Source organism: Pinus tabuliformis, chromosome 6 (assembly GCF_031772625.1).
Source record: "Pinus tabuliformis cultivar Carrire ecotype Pingquan chromosome 6, CPIR1, whole genome shotgun sequence".
Lineage (NCBI taxonomy): Eukaryota > Viridiplantae > Streptophyta > Pinopsida > Pinales > Pinaceae > Pinus > Pinus tabuliformis.
Window position 1 is genome coordinate 1,849,367,140 of NC_142292.1, and position 13,339 is coordinate 1,849,380,478.

General features: G+C 40.1%; 1 protein-coding gene across 1 annotated transcript in view; it reads left to right on the forward strand.

Annotated features, from left to right (window-relative positions):
• Nucleotides 1–13,339, forward strand: part of LOC149266405 (UPF0235 protein At5g63440) — a 75,411-nt gene that overhangs the window by 41,859 nt on the left and 20,213 nt on the right. The gene's annotated exons all lie outside the window — the stretch shown is intronic.

Genomic DNA, 13,339 nt, shown 5'->3' on the forward strand with positions numbered 1-13,339 from the left:
CGGAAGCAATCGAAGAAACTTGTTTATTCCAGTGCGATAGAAATATTCAGGTGCTAATTTGTAGTAATTCCTGTTTTGTAAGTTGCATACATTCGTTTATCATTGCTTGATTTAGATCTTTTCAAACTGGAGTAATCACACAAGCATTGAGTGGGTAATCTGAAATTTTTTAGCATTTCTATCCAGAGATAGTATCAGTTCCGCATAAATGACCATTGACTCATATAATATGTTGGAGGCTATTAGTGTTGTCAACCTGAAAATTTATTAAGGCTTTTTAAGATAGTTCTAGTTGGAAGCACATGCTAGGGACTTTTTAAATGTGTAATTGACAAAATGTCCGCGATCCTTTCTCATTTTTGAGTACAAATCCATTGGTCTTTTTTTGGTTGACGGGGAAAAAAAAAATAAGTTTGTATTAATGAGACCCAAAACAGGCCTACTGTTTTACATTTTTTACAAAACCATAAGGCCATTAAGATTCTGTCCACTCTCTAATTACTGACTCTGCATACTCAAAATGCCCTGCATGCATTGTAACATTTTCAGAATCATTAAAAGATACATACCTGTTGACACATCAACTGTTGTCGCAGACTTAAAATGCCCTACATGCAGAGCTATATCCTTTGACAGCGTGACACATTATTTACATAGAAACATACTGATTTATCGAATGCTGGTTGCCATGTATTATAGGCCCGATTTCAAATCAGTTTTATGACTGAAATCTGATATGAATTCTGTTATTAACTTATTTTCCAACTATTAAGAATCTAAGAATGTGGGTTTCCACATTTATTCATATTTCTTGTGATATTTGTGGATACAAGCTGTGAAATAGCTTGAAACGTCCAACGTTTTGGGTGGACACTCCACCCATTGTCAGGGACAATAAAAACTTACACACCACCCATCAGCAGGGACAATAGAAGCTTTTGAAAGCTTTTATTGTCCCTGATGATGTGTGTAGTGTCCACCCAAATATTGGACGTTTCAAACTATTTCAGACACAGTTTATATCCAGAAATATCACAAGAAAAAACTATTAAGAACCTACAAACTACCTAATGTGAGATTGATATTTTGAAATTGCAGTTATAATATAGCCAGGTCTGCTCATGGTAACAACAATATACGGCAATTTGTAGTACAACAGGTTCCATAATAACTGCAGTGAAATTCGGCAATGGTAGAATAGTAGCAGCAGGTGTATATTCTGAGAGACAGTACTGTGAAACTTTACAACAACGGTTTGAAGATGAGCAGCAGATGTAAGTCTTAGCCAAAACAGAGCTTGACGTCATCTCAAATAATATAAAAATATTCTCCTGAGAAGGTATGGACACCAACTCAAACCCAAAGTATCCAAGGGAAGTACGAGTCCTGCTCTTGGACCTGTTTAGTCTTTTACCAACTACCTGCAAGAAAGCAAAATGACAAACTACCTAATGTGAGATTGATATTTTGAAATTGCAGTTATAATATAGCCAGGTCTGCTCATGGTAACAACAATATACGGCAATTTGTAGTACAACAGGTTCCATAATAACTGCAGTGAAATTCGGCAATGGTAGAATAGTAGCAGCAGGTGTATATTCTGAGAGACAGTACTGTGAAACTTTACAACAACGGTTTGAAGATGAGCAGCAGATGTAAGTCTTAGCCAAAACAGAGCTTGACGTCATCTCAAATAATATAAAAATATTCTCCTGAGAAGGTATGGACACCAACTCAAACCCAAAGTATCCAAGGGAAGTACGAGTCCTGCTCTTGGACCTGTTTAGTCTTTTACCAACTACCTGCAAGAAAGCAAAATGTTGAAAAAATATAGCAAGAAAGGCTCAATTTAACTTTAGCTTCAGTCAAATTGAGTAAATCGAATTTCCACATCAGCAGGACAACTTGGAGGCAGTTAACTTGTGTGACATGGCTCTTGTCACTTAGTTAGCTTAGTAAATTTGAGTTAGAGGGCTTGTTGTTCAATTATGTGTGTGTGATTGCTAAATTTTAGTAATCCAGTTCAGTGATTTTCAGTTGCATTCTGTTAACTGACCTCTAACTATTGTGGAGTCAGTTGAAGGTCAGTTGTGTAGTGGGACAACAGTCTAACTCAAAGATTTGTCAGTTAACTGATCAATCAGCCCAAAATAGCTAGTGCATGCTAGAAACTCAAATTCCTTAGTTGAAGTGGATATGACAAGGCATTTTAACATAAGTTGTAGACTAGTTTTGAGTGTACAGGTGTTGCATGGAATCAATGATCAATCCTTGGGAATTGCGCAATCATTTTGGAGGAAATTCCTAAGAATAGGGGCTAATTTCCTTAGGAATTGAGCAAGGAAATAGGGGCCTTGGTTAGCAAAGAATTGGCTAAGTGTTGGTTAGAGTTGTTCATTGAACAGAGCAAACAATTATTCTTTTGCATGTTGAGCTCAGAGCTAGAGCTAGCAATTGTAATAGATTCTCTATTCATTTGATTAATGCAAAGAGGCTTGAGGGGTTTTTCCCAGTTGGGTTCCCCTAGAAATCATGGTGTATTTGCAGTTTTGCTTATTGCATGTCTATGCATGTTGTTCTAAATTGTGATTTCCATTCTGCAGATTAGTAGAGGAGAATTTGTGTCTCTTGATTTTAGTTCGAATTCTTGAGCAATTGCAATTTCTATCAAATTTCTACATGGTATCAGAGCCTCAAAATTCACATTAGAACCAACGTTTCGAACTTGTCTCTTAAGAATTTCGAATTTGTAGATTTCTTGTAGCGATTTTTCATCAGGATCGGGATAATGTCTTTCAATGGTCTGAGATTGGAGTATGCCCTGGACGGTAGCTTGAATTTCATAGCCTAGAAGGATTGAATGGAAGCAGTGCTTGATGACAATGTTGTGTTAGAATATGTTAAAATTGACATTGCAAAACCTCCACAGTAGGATGCAGAACAATTAGCTCATTGAAAGAAGGATGTTGCAAAGACGAGGAGAATTCTTTTCGGATGAGCTTGAAGGGGTCGGGGTGAATGTTGCAGAAGATGACCTGGTGAACCTAGCTCTTCTAGGCCTTCCAAAATCCTGGCACAACTACCAGGACTCTGTGAATGGAAGGGAAAAATTACCGAATTGGGAAAGGTTGTGGTTCGATTTGGTACAAGAAGAGTTCAGGAGAAATAACCGGGATGGAACATCATCCAAAGTTGAGGATGAAGAGAATTTTGCATTGGTTGGAAAGGGGAAGAAGGGAAAAGGGAAGAAGACCCAAAGCAAACCTAAGTCCAGCCAAAATAATGGCAAGAAGAAAGACATGAGCAAGATAAAATGCTTCCACTGCCACGAATTCGGGCACTATGCAACAAAATGTCCACACAAGAAGTCTACCAAGAAGCCTTCAGGAGGAGCAACAGGTGAAGCACTGGCTTCACAATTCGAATTAGACTTCACCCTAATAACATGCATGGCCAACACTATTATGAGGAGTGTGTGGTATCTTGATTCCGTTGCCTCGTTCCATATGATAGGGTGCAAGTAGTTTTTCAGCAGCGTGGAGGAGAATGATCTCCAAATGCATATTGAAATGAGGGATGATGGGCGGTACAGTGCTACAAGAATTGGTACTGTTACCTTTGAGAGGGAGAAAGCCTCTCCTCTTCACCTCAAAGATGTTATGTTCATACCTAGGCTAAAGGAGAACTTGATCTCTGTAGCATTTTTGGAGAATCTGGCTATGATGTTATTTTCAGTAAAGGGAAAGCCTTTTTGAGACACATAACTATTGTGCAAGTGAAATAGATTGGGGTTCGAGTGAAGGACCTATACACACTTGAGGTGGGAGATTGCACTGCATTGATTAGTAAGGCTGAGAAAGTGCCAAGTCGCAATGTTGGAAAACTCTGGCACATGAGATTGGGTCATCTACACCATGGTGCCCTAAAGATCATGCAACAAATTACCATCGGTCTCCCTAAAGGCTCCCTTGACCAGCAGGATGTCTGCAAGGGTTGCACATTGGGGAAATATGTCAAATCCACATTCAATGACCGAGATAGTAGAGCATATGCAGTCTTGGAGTGAGTCCACTTTGATGTTTGTGGACCCTTTTCTACAACCTCCACAACAAAACATAAGTACTATGTTATTTTTATTGATGATTTTTCTAGAAAATGCTGGATCTTCTTCATGCGGAAGAAGGATGAAGTTTTCTCAAAATTTGTTGAGTTCAAGGCATTAGTTGAGAAGGTGAAGGCTCTCAGGAGCGACGATGGAGGTGAATTTGTTTTGCATGCCTTCAAGGGATTCTATGCCAAAGAAGGTATTTAGATAGAACTGATAGCACCCCATAACCCATAGTAGGATGGGGTAGCTGAGAGAAAGAACAAGAGCATAGTGGGAGTAGCAAGGGCCATGTTGCATGATTAGGGGCTGCCATTACATCTATGGGCAAAAGCATGCAACGCCGTAGTCTACTTGCAGAATTAGAGTCTGCATAGAATACTTGGTATGAGCACACTGGAGGAAGCTTTCTCTGGGAGAATTTTTAGAGCTTCAGTTCACTGTCATGTCTCCAAGGATTCGAGGAAGAAACTTGAGCCTACAACAGAGTTGGGAGTTTTTGTAGGATACACCGAAACTCCATAGAATTATCGGGTGTATTTGCCTTCACTGAGGATGACAGTTGTAATGAGAGATGTTAAGTTTGATGAGGACAAGGCTATGAGATGCTGTCTAGAACGAGAGTTGAGTATCTTGCCGGAGCAGGAGCTTCTAGCTCCAAAGGAGGAGTCCCGGGATGAGCTTCACGAGGTTGTGGAGCAGCGACATGCAGTGGAGCAGACAGGAGGCCTAGTGGAGACATCCACTGAACCAAAATCTTCTAGAGAGGGGAGAAATAGAACTAGAGAAGCTGATAGATTGTTGCAGGATGCACGAGAGAATGTGGGAGCCCCCACATCACAACCGAGGTAGAGGAGATCACCTAATAGGTACACTGGGTACATGGCTCTCATGACAGAGCACATTGAGACATAGCCTTTTTCATTTAAGGAAACAGTTGCTCAACCAGTTTGGGTTGATGCCATGGTGGAAGAATACAAATCCATCATGAAGAATAATGTATGGGAAGTGGTGTAGAGACCAAAAGGGAAATCAGTGGTTGGTTTGAGATGGATCTACAAAGTGAAGCATGCAACGAACAAGAGCATCGAAAAGTACAAGGCAAAATTTGTGGCCAAAGGATTCTCTTAGATAGAGGGAGTGGACTATGTGGAAACTTTTGCACTAGTTGCAAGATATTCTTTAGTTAGATCCATTCTAGCTTTGGCTGTGCAGATGGGTTGGAAAATCCATTAGATGGATGTGAAGACCACCTTTCTCAACGATGTTGTTGAGGAGGAAATTTACATAGAGCAGCCAGAAGGATTTGAGACATATGATTAAGAGTCGCATGTGTGCAAACTCAAGAGAGCATTGTATGGTCTCAAATAGGTGCCCTGAGCATGGTACACTCGGATCGACAATTATCTCATTGGATTAGGCTTCACCAAAAGTGAAGTAGATGCGAACCTCTATCACATTGTGGTAGATGGTAAGTTGCTTATTCTTGTTTTGTATGTCGATGATTTAATATTGACAGGTGATGAGTAGTTGATCCGCTCTTGCAAAGAGGATCTTGCAAGGGAATTTGAGATGAAAGACATGGGCCTCATGCATTACTTCCTCGGGCTGGAAGTATGGCAGGGTGATGGTGAATTGTTTGTGTCTCAAGGCAAGTATGCTACCGAGATACTTCAAAGATTTCACATGGAGAATTGTAAGCCCATGGACACACCTCTAGCTACAAACTAGAGGAAGGAGTATGCTTCTTTAGGTGAGGAAGTTGATGCTACCATTTATAGGAAGCTTGTGGGTTCACTGATGTATCTTGTGAACACACGACCCAACATGTGCTATGCAGTCAACCAACTCAACCAAGCTATGGTGAGGCCTACCAAATTATATTGGAAGGCAACAAAGCATGTGCTACAGTACTCAAAGGCACTACCCTGTATGGATTATGGTACAGAGAGACAATGGGAGTGAAGCTGCAAGGCTTCATCGATGCAAACTGGGTAGAAAGTCCACCTGACAGGAAAAGTACATCGGGTGCTATCTTTTGTGTTGGGTCCGCATCTATTTCCTGGTACGACAGGAAGTAGAGGTCTGTGGTGCTCAACTTAGCAAAGGCTGAATACATGGCTACAAGTCAAGCAACATGTGAAGCAATCTGGATGAGGAAAATACTTGTGGGACTATTTAGTTAGGAGATGGATCCGACAATGATATATTGTGATAATCAGAGTTGCATTAAGCTCTTTGAGAATTCAATATTTCATGACAGGTCCAAGCACATTGATATCCGGTATCATCATTTGCGGGACTATGTGTAGAGGAGAATTATGTTGCTACAATACATTTCAACCGAGGAACAAGATGCTGACATCTTGGCAAAGACATTGTTAAGAGGTAAATTCGAATTCCATAGGTGTAGGATAGGGGTGGTTGAAAATCCCTTTCTTGCTAAGAGGGAGTGTTGAAAAAATGTAGCAAGAAAGGCTCAATTTGACTTTAGCCTTAGTCAAATTGAGTAAATTGAATTTCCACATCAGCAGGACAACTTGGAGGTAGTTAACTTGTGTGACATGGATCTTGTCACTCAATTAGCTCAGTAAATTTGAGTTAGAGGGCTTGGAGTTCAGTTATGCATGTGTGATTGCTAAATTTTAGTAATCTAGTTCAATTATTTTCAGTTGTATTCAGTTAATTGACCTCTAACTATTGTGGAGTCAATTGAAGGTCAATTGTGAAGTGGGACGACAATCTAACTCAGAGATCTGTCAGTTAACTGATCAATTAACCCAAAATTGCTAGTGCATGCAAGGAATTCGAATTCCTTAGTTGAAGTGGAGATGACAAGGTAGTGTAACGTCAGTTGTAGAATATTCTTGAGTGTACAGGGGTTGCATGCAATTAGTGATCAATCCTTGGGAATTGTGCAATCATTTTGGAGGAAATTCCTAAAGAATAGGGGCTAATTTCCACAAGAATTTCACAAGGAAATAGGGACCTTGGTGAGCAAAGAATTGGCTAAGTGTTGGCCATAGTTGTTCATTGAGCAGAGAGAATAGTTATTCTTTTGCAGGTTGAGCTCAGAGCTGGAGCTAGCAATTGTAATAGATTCTCTATTTATCTGATTAATGCAAAGAAGCTTGAGGGGTTTTTCCTAGTTGGGTTCCCCTAGAAATCATTGTGTATTTGTGGTTTTGCTTATTGCATGTCTATGCATGTTGTTCTAAATTGTGATTTCCATTCCGCGGATTAGCAGAGTAGAATTTGTGTCTCCTGATTTCAGTTTGAATTCTTGAGTAGTTGCAATTTCTATCAAATTTCTACACAAAATTCTACACACACCAAAATTTATCTCTTGCATGAAGGATAAATAGTTTTAACCATAACTTCTCCTAGTCCCCTTTATAAGTTTTTAGTTTATGATTGATCTATTACATTTTACATGTGGGATAAATATTAAATATTATACTTCTTCCATAAATGTGACTTAATATGCCTAAGTTGTCATATTCTAAAGCTGCCATACAACCTTTAAACCACCCTTAACCTGTGCCTAACCCATTTAACACAAAATTGGGGCATTCTAGCACAATTTATTTATTGTTGATTATGGACATTGACTTTCTTCTTTTAGTTAGAACTCTTAGCAGTAGCGTGCTTTGTGTGAATTGTTGGTATGATAATAGGTGCAACATATACAACAGACAATCCAAAGCCCTCTTTATTCTTAAGTGTTGGTGTCAGGGCACATTTCATGGTAGGAAAAATAGTAATATCTATGGGTGTCGTGACAGTGGCCTTCCAGGAATGGCTCTGCCCCAAAGCAATCGCGATGCTGGGTGTTGAAGTATTTGAGCCAATGTTTCACAAAGATGCGTCCCCTAAGGCGAGGTGCACGCACTTGATACTCCCCATGCACCTGGGGCGGGGGGACGCCTGAGGAAATGTTTCCTCACGTCCCCCTTTTGGGGAGAGGCGGGGAGATGTAGAGGGAAACATTTCCTCAATATAGAGGACGTGTTTCCCCAAAATGGGTGCTTGTGGGAGCCTCCCCTCAGAAAGGGTTAGGCATCCCCCCTTAATTTTGGTTGAAAACAATGATTTATGAGTAGGGAAGAGTCTGACTTTACCCCTCTGAACACAATCTATGATATGGTGGTACTAGATCTTGATATGCTTGGAGTGATCATGAAATGTTGGATTTTCAGAGAGCTTGATGCAGCTCTGATTATCACAATTTATGACTATGGGCTCCAACCTCTGACTAAACAGCCCAACAAGTAGCTTCCTCAACCATATGGCCTCACAAGCTTCTAGGTTGGTAGCCATGTACTCGGCCTCAACTGAGCTTAGTGCCACTGATCTCTGCTTCCTGCTGAACTAGGAGATTGTTGACCCAACAGTGAATGTATAACCTAAAGTGCTCTTCCAGTCTACTGAACTGTTAAAATTGGCAACTAGGAGAAATATTGCTTTGAATTCGAGAGGACCAAAATCGACCTAAAGATCATCAAATTTGGGCAATGGGAAATATGTTTTCGAGGTCAAGCCCACATGTGCAAATTGTCAAGGTTGGCCACATCATCATGTAGGCTCATGAAGCCGATTGGGCATGTCACTTGACCCCCATTGACTTGTATAAATAAGAGAGACCTCAAACCTCATTTGGCATCATCTCATCCCACATATTCTTCTCTCTCTTCATCTGATTGGTTCGAACTTCGTACAACTTATTGGGCATCTCTTTTCCTCACTTGTGGTAGCAAAGAAGGACGAATTACAAGACTGTTGCAGGGTTTGACTAGCGTTGACCAAGGGGTATTTGACCAAGTTTGACTGCGATTTTTGTGGGAAATTTTCTGTTTGAGCAAGCCGCATTATTTGGCACACAAGCATAGATTTTTTGGGCATGTTGACTGCGCTGACCGCAGACTTGAAGTGCATATTTTGAACAAGTTTGACCGCTGTTTTGGTGACTGTTTTGGGCTGATTTTGACCACCTAAGAAGGCCGAGTTTGATTGGGTATGACCGAGCTGCATTGTGGATGGTTTGCTGTTGCTTTGACCAATGTTGTCTTTTTGGTTAGGGTTGTTGACTGCTGTAGAAAAATTTCTGATCTGACAGGGATGCTTTGATAATCATTTGGCAAGTCAATTTTGACTTTATTGGACTCTCTCTCTCTGCTAAACATTTAATATAATAATAAGAAGAATTGATCAAAGGGTTTTCTCCATCTTGGGATTTTTCCCTGACATTTGCCAAATCTTGTGTTCTCTTGTCTTAGCTTGTCTTCTGCTTTTATTCATGTTCTATCTATAGTTTCTATCAATGTCATGATTAATGTGATTGCTATTGGAAATTAGATTGGAAATCGTCATTGGGCTAACTTAAGGACATTAAAGAAATTGTTACAAGCATAGAACACACCATTGTTAACTAAAATAATCATGAACCCCCGGCCCAATTTGCATCTATGAAGCTTTGAAGCCTCATACCATCAACCTGCCTGTACAACAATCAATAATTTGTTGTGCCCCTTGTTAAAATTGGCAACTAGGACCAAATTCCACTTTGGACAGCTCATTTGTGGGAGATGATGATTGCATTGAATTCCTCTTTTCGAGAGGACCAAAATCGACCTACAAATCATCAAATTTGGACAAGGAAAAGTGCATTTTTGAATTATAAGCCCACATGTGCATATTTGATCAGGTCGACCCTAAAGCAAATTGGACACCCTTGGAAGGCTATAAATACCAACAAATATTAAGGTGAAGGAGAATTTGAATTAATAGTCGCCCTACTTCATTCTCCAACAAAGCTAAGGATCATGAAACCTTCAAGAAAGACCTTATGTGGAGGGAAGAAAAACTAGGGTTTCCCTCTTAGGACAGACACCTAGGGCAAGAGAATTTATGGATGAAATTGAAGTGGATACCCACCAAATTGATAGGTTTTGTGGCAAACCCTACCGACTTGATGTTTAGACTCTCTAACCACCAAAATCCTCTCTCCCTAGAAATTTGCACCAAGCCCTAACTCTCTTCTCTAGCTTTGAAGGGACCAAAATTTAAGAGAGAAAATATGGAGAAAATGTGAGAATGATCACCAACAATTTGGATTAGTGCCTTGTCCTTTGGGCATATGGAGTCAAGGGTGGTTTAGGTTAACTAGACTTGTTTTTAAGGAGGTCAAAATTTGATGCCCTAGCAAGCAACTTTCAAGCATTAACCCACTCAGTGAAAAATAGATTTTCATGGAAGAGCTACAATGAGTTCACCACCAGGAATGTTCAATACATGTTATCCATGAGTAATGTATGCAATATTCATCTAGATAGCAATTCAATTAATTTTCAAAAAATTAGGGCACAATTTTACGATGGCCTAGAATCGATAATTCCATATATTAGTCATAGAAAAATAGGTATTCAACAATAAAGGGCACTTACAAGACAACATGCATGAATTCCTTCCATTATGGAATGAATAGCTCCAAGAATTATCCGAGATTAAGCTCCAAATGTCAGAATGCATCCAAGATCCAATATAGTCCTTAAAAGAGTAAGTGCAAGTTCCATTATGAGGCCGAAATTCCAAGTGTGATGATGATGAGAGATGAAATGAGATCTCTCTAATATATATGTGCTCTATCATATCCTATTTTAGCCTACAAGCCCCTCTAATCATAAAATAATGTGCAAGTAATGGCCTAGGTCACAAGCTGACCTAGTAGCTTTTGCAAATTTAATTTTATCTCCACAAATGCTAGTCGAAATGTTGACATCATGCTTGCGTGGGCTTCTTGAGGGATGTTGTTGAGGCCTTTTAGTGCCATGACAAGTGTAGAAGGTCTCTAAAATTAAGTACTAGGGGTTGGCCCCTGTATCTCAATGCAAATCATCCTGTGCACCCCAGATGTGGGTTTGGGTCACAAAGCTGGGTCTCGTGGGTCTCCAAGTGATGAAATCTCTATGTTTTCTCCAACGTTGAGGGCACTGAAGATGGTGCTAGCCCTCCCATGTCTCAAGGCTTGAGACAAACCTCATCTGGGCCCTAGATCAACTGCCACAACATGTATATATTGCTAAGCCGACTAGGGGAAAACTGGTCTAAGTGCATCATCCCATGAATAATAAGGAAAATGTAGTATCACTATGGGTGCTGAAGGTGCCCATGGCTACAAATGACGCTCGACAACTGTCTAGAGTGCCATGGCTCTCAACACATCACTTGTGGAACCACAATTAAGTTGCCCCTACCTATAAATGGAACCACTTGCCAATTACACAATATCTTGTGGTGCAAATTTCATCATTAGGCACAACAATCATTATTGCATCTAAGAGAACCAAGCTTGAGCAATCGTGGATGCATGAGTTACCTCGGCCTCTGTTTTTCCACCCCTCTATATTTCCTTTTACTTTTTCTTGATTTTTCCTTGTATTACTACTCATAGCTCGAGGAATGAGAAATTGCTTTGTATGATGTATAACATATATTACCCCCTTTAGGATGGGGCAATTCATTACCTATCAAGGGTTGGGACATGCATGGGTTCCTTGTCTTCTATGTAATAGGGCAACATTGGCCCAGGAACCAGGTGGTTGCCATATGATAGAGGTAAAGCTCGTGCTTGGCTTTTGCTTAGGTGCTAATTTGTAAGTCTCGACCATCTTTTGCATTTTGCATTTTCTTTTGTTTTTCTTATGGCCATCATATGCTCTTTCTTTTTCTTTTAGTTGCATCAACCTCCCAGGGTGCATTTCCAAGCGCTACCCAAGGTATGAGGATGTGTGTATGCCAAATCCCAATGAACCAATGGTTAGTTGACCCGAAGAAAGGAGGTGGAAGAGGGGCTCATAATGCAAGATGGAAAGTGGTAAGTATGGAATAAGGATAGATTGGGCTACACTATTTCAAACGTGGATTCCCAAGTAGTGCTCGTTACTAAAGTCATGGGCCATTAGGGGAGGTCCCACTGGACTAGGATTGAAAATTAACCCCCATTTAAGGTGAGGGAACAAGAAGACGACCATGACCCTTCTTTCTTCCAAGTTACCCCATACTTCATGTCAAAATGACCAAATACAAACAAGCATAAGCACTCGATTTCATAATGAATAAAGTACCTTTTGATTAGAAGTCCACCTTCCAACATGTGCTCTCGACAAATGGGCGAGGAAACATATGATTGATGCAAGTGGTGGCAATATGAATGGCATGTCACATCGACTATAAGGTGGATCTCAAGGGTTGCTGGGTGCCGTCTGGAAGAGTTGAATAGGAGAAAAGCTTCTCCTAGGGGTAACCCACTTTTGGTTGAGAACAAAGCCAATTTTTGGATTTTCTAATTTCTCCCAAAAACTCCAAAGGAAACTACCTTGACACTAATATGCTTTGTAAACTTTTGTGGATATTCCACTGGAACATATCGTCATAGCAAATTCTACAATATTCTACAGATATATCTATTATGTAGTGTCTTCTTCATATTGTAACTTAATTTTGCAAGTGTACTGCTCAAAACACTGACATAAACTGAGAATGGCATAGAAGAAGCTAGAAGAACAAATACCACACCATCCACATAATGAACATAAGATATACCCTAGTAAACCCAATATGTGAAAACCTAGTTGGAAACTGAGGACGATGCCCTGCTCTTTTCTTCTCAAGCATGAAATGCAAAAACAAAGAGACATGAACTTACTATGAAGTTGCCATAGACACTGTGGCCTATATGGCTACTTCAAGGTTCTATTTCCATTGTTCTAAATGTAATATCCCATTACTTTTCTATACTCAACTATGGAACAATAATCAAGGAGAATGGAACCCCTTCCTTTTCTAGTGACCAATATTTTAACATGTCCTAATAATTGTGTGGGCTTTGTGTTAGTGTTTTTGCATGCCTCATGTCCTAATTAGTTTAAGGGTTTTGGACTTTCTAGAGTCTTCTTGAGAGTCCACATGTGACCACTTCCACATGTGACCACTTCCACATGTGTGAGTAATAGGCGTTGACATGGCGCTCACTTGGTACCATGGTGGTCAAATCCAATGGTTAACTTGTGGTCGACATAACTTTCTCATACAAACTCTAATTAAGGTTATCTTTGCGCCGTTGAAAATTTCTTGACATATAGAACAATGTTGATGGGTGGGAACTTTGTGTGCAAATTTTTGACCTCAAAGATGGGCATTTAATGCCCCAAACATGTTCTGGAGGTCTTAGTTCCC